This window comes from Fukomys damarensis, unplaced genomic scaffold, assembly GCF_012274545.1.
Source record: "Fukomys damarensis isolate Sample0158 unplaced genomic scaffold, DMR_v1.0_HiC HiC_scaffold_37, whole genome shotgun sequence".
In the NCBI taxonomy this organism is placed as follows: Eukaryota; Metazoa; Chordata; class Mammalia; order Rodentia; family Bathyergidae; genus Fukomys; species Fukomys damarensis.
In genome coordinates, this window is record NW_022900949.1 from 6,534,108 (window position 1) to 6,537,577 (window position 3,470).

Sequence of the window (3,470 nt, forward strand, 5' to 3'; positions counted from 1 at the left end):
GATTTGGCTCCATGGTTCCACTGCCTGCCTTGCAAGCACAAAGGCCCGAGTTCGATCCCCAGTACCAAAAAATAAATAAAACAAAATATGAGATGTGATAAGAAATATGGTGAATGTTTAACTTTTAAAAAGTTATTATAGGCCAGGGATTTAGCTCAGTAGTTCTGCCACCTGCCTTGCAAACACAAGGACTTGAGTTCGATCCCCCATACCAAAAATAAAAAGTTATTACAGCCAGGCATAGTGGCACATGCCTATCCCAGCACTCGGGAGGCTGAGGCAGGAGGATCACTGTGAGTTTGAGCCAGCCTGGGCTACATAGGAAGACCCTGTCTCAAAACTAATAATAATTACAGTAAAAGATGTATTACCACTGATCTCACCTGAACTCACTATGCAGCCCAGGCTGGCCTCAAACTCAGGACAATCCTCCTGCCTCAGCCTCCTGAGGGCTGGGATTACAGGAATGGGTCAGCAGCCCTGGCTTGTATTTAGCTGCTCTGTTGGGCTGCCTCAATCTCCTGAATTGATTCAAAATATTTCTTTCATGCTCCCTTTGACTTTGGGGAAGAGCCAGAATTGGCACGGTACAAGACCCAGTGGGTAAGATGGACGAGGACGCACTGTGCCACTTTTACAATCTCGCCTTTCTGTTGGCTGGCATTCAGCGGTGGCAGTCACTGTATGTTTTATCACGCCTTGTAAAGACACCAATGCAAGAGGACTTTCCAGAACTGCTTTAGAAAAGCGTCCCAAACAATGGCATAAATGTGTCTGAAGCACTCAGAAGGCTGAAGCAGGAGGATCGCTGTGACTTTGAGACCAGCCTTGGCTACACAGTAAGTTCAAGGCCAGACTGAACTACACAGCGACACTCTGTCTCACAAATACATAAATAAATGAAAGAAAGAAAGAAAGAAAAAAAAGGAAAAGTATCACTGAGGGCCAAGTATTTAGCTCAGTGACACTGCACCTGCTTTGTAAGCGCAAAGTCCTGAGTTGGATCCCCAGTCCTGAAAAGAAAAAAAACAACTGTCTGAATCAAAGGGGAGAATTCTGAGGGGGATTCATGGCAGTGTGTTTTTTACTGTAGCATATATGGATATTTTAGTTATAGCTGGCAGTGGTGGCACATGCCTGTAATCTCTGTACTCAGGAGGCTGAGGCAGGAGGATTGCTGCGAGTTCAAGGCCAGCCTGGGCCTCTACATAGTACAATCTTTTCTCAAAACAGAAAATTAAACATTCACTGTATATTTTGATCACACCTTGTATACCTGAAAAAAAAAAAAAAAAGAACAACAACAACAACAAGGTGATTGTGGGCGAATGGGTTTGATGTCAGCATGAACTAAAGATGACCACAAAGATGACCCAATGGCCCTGGCAATTCCTCTGTGAGAAACCACTTTTTTATTTCCTAAAGGCTCCTTCTTGGCTCCCAAGCTCCTGAGGAGCACCAAGGCCCTTCCTCGGAGGGATGCGCTCCTCGGCCTTGACATCTGGGACTTCAGACGCCTTGGGCAACTCTCCCAGCTGCTAGGGCTGCGCGCGAAGTCAGGGAGGACGCCGGGTAAGAGCAGCGGCCAAGCTCAGTGGTTCTGCTGCCTGCCTCGAAAGAGCAAGGACCCTAGTTCGATCCCCGGTACCAAAACCAAAACCAAAACCAAAACGCCGGCGAGGACCCCGGACCCCTTCCCCACCCCATGTGCTGCCCACGTCTGTATGAAATGTGTGCCCAGGGGCAGGCATTCAAAACAGTGCAAAAGAATTCAGATGTTCGGTGACGAATGTAGTCATTTATCTACTGCAAACACCGACTAAGAAAAATAAAAATAAAACAGAAAAGAACCAGATGTGCTGGTGCACTCCTGTCATCTCAGCACTCTGGGAGGCTGAGGTAGGAGGGTTTCGAGTTTGAGTCTAGCTTGGGCAATTTAGTGAGACCCTGTTTCAAAGCAAGAGCCAGAGATGGGAGCTGGGGATTTAGCTCAGTGGCTCTGCTGCCTGCCTCCCAAGTGCAAGGTTCCGAGTTTGATTCCTGGTACCAAAACAGACAGACAAACAAACAAAAACAGAGCCAGAGATGTCTGGTAGCTCAGTGTGACGGCCCTAAGCTCAATTTCTATTAAATTTCTATTATACATGTTTTTGTTTGTTTGTGTACTGGGGATTGAACTTGAGTCCTTGCACTTGTGAGGGAGTCAGCAGAACCACCGAGCTAAAGCCCCAGCTGTTTAAACTCAATTTCTAGTAATCTGTCAATCAAAAGTAAAGCTAGGAGTGGGCTGGGGATTTAGCTTAGTGGTGCCGCCGGCTGCCTTGGAAATGCAAAGACTTGAGTTTGATCCCCGATACCCAGAAAAAAAAAAAAAAAAAAAAAAAAAACAAGTAGCTCAGTGGCAGAGCACTTGCCTAGCATGCATGAGGTCCTGGGCTCTATCCTCCTTTAGTCCTACAAACAAGAAGAAGAAAAAGTAAAAAGTGAAGGCCAAATATATTAGGAAAAGTTTTGGCAGGAGACAGCCCAACTATACAAAATGCCATTTTTACCCAGGGGTACTAGGGGCATATTCTACACATTGCCATATTCTTTGTTTTGTTGTGTGTAGGAGTGTTTCAGGCAGGGCCTTGCTACATAGTCCAGGCTGGCCTCCAACTCACAGCGATCCTCCTGCCTCAGCCTCCTGAATGCTGGGATTACAGGCGTGCATCACCATGCCCCCCACCACCCTTTTAAGAGATCTACTTAAAATTGTGATGAGTCGGAGATTCAGCTCAGTGGGACCACACCCGCCTCACAAGGGCAAGGTCCTGAGTTGGATCCCTGGTACCTATAAATGAATGCATGAAGGAATGAATAAAATAAAAAGCACGAGTGTGCACAGGCCCGGGTTCCACCCTCAGCTCTGCCAATAAAAAAGTAACCACACAATGACACAAAGACCCTACGCACAGAAGCACCAGCATTCTCTGCGGCTTTATTAAATTCTTTTACCTTCAAGAAAAGATTACAAAAAAGAATACTTCAGTTATGTGTAATACTGTGTATGGATGTACCGTGGTCGGAGGGGGCAGTAAGCCTGTGACAAGACATGGACGAGGCACGGAAGTCGGCCCCAAAGGGTCTGGAGAGCACAGTGACCTCGGAGGAGGACGCAGACTCACGGGAGTCACACCCCAGGGCAGGGCTGCTTCCGGGACTTACACGCACTTGCTACCTCCAGGGTCGGACCTGGAGGTCCACAGGTCTGGCACCACTTCTGAGTTGTGCCTTTGCATCACACACCAGCAGTGATCCCCCGTTTTTTCCTTGTGAGATAGGTAGGGTCTTCATATGCAGCCCAGGCTGGCTCCGAGTTCCTAGAGATCCTCCTGCCTCAACTCTCCTGGGGGGTTTTGTTTTCTAATTCACACGAACACACATACTCTATCCATCCATCCTGATTGTCCTGTTGGGTCTTCAAGTCC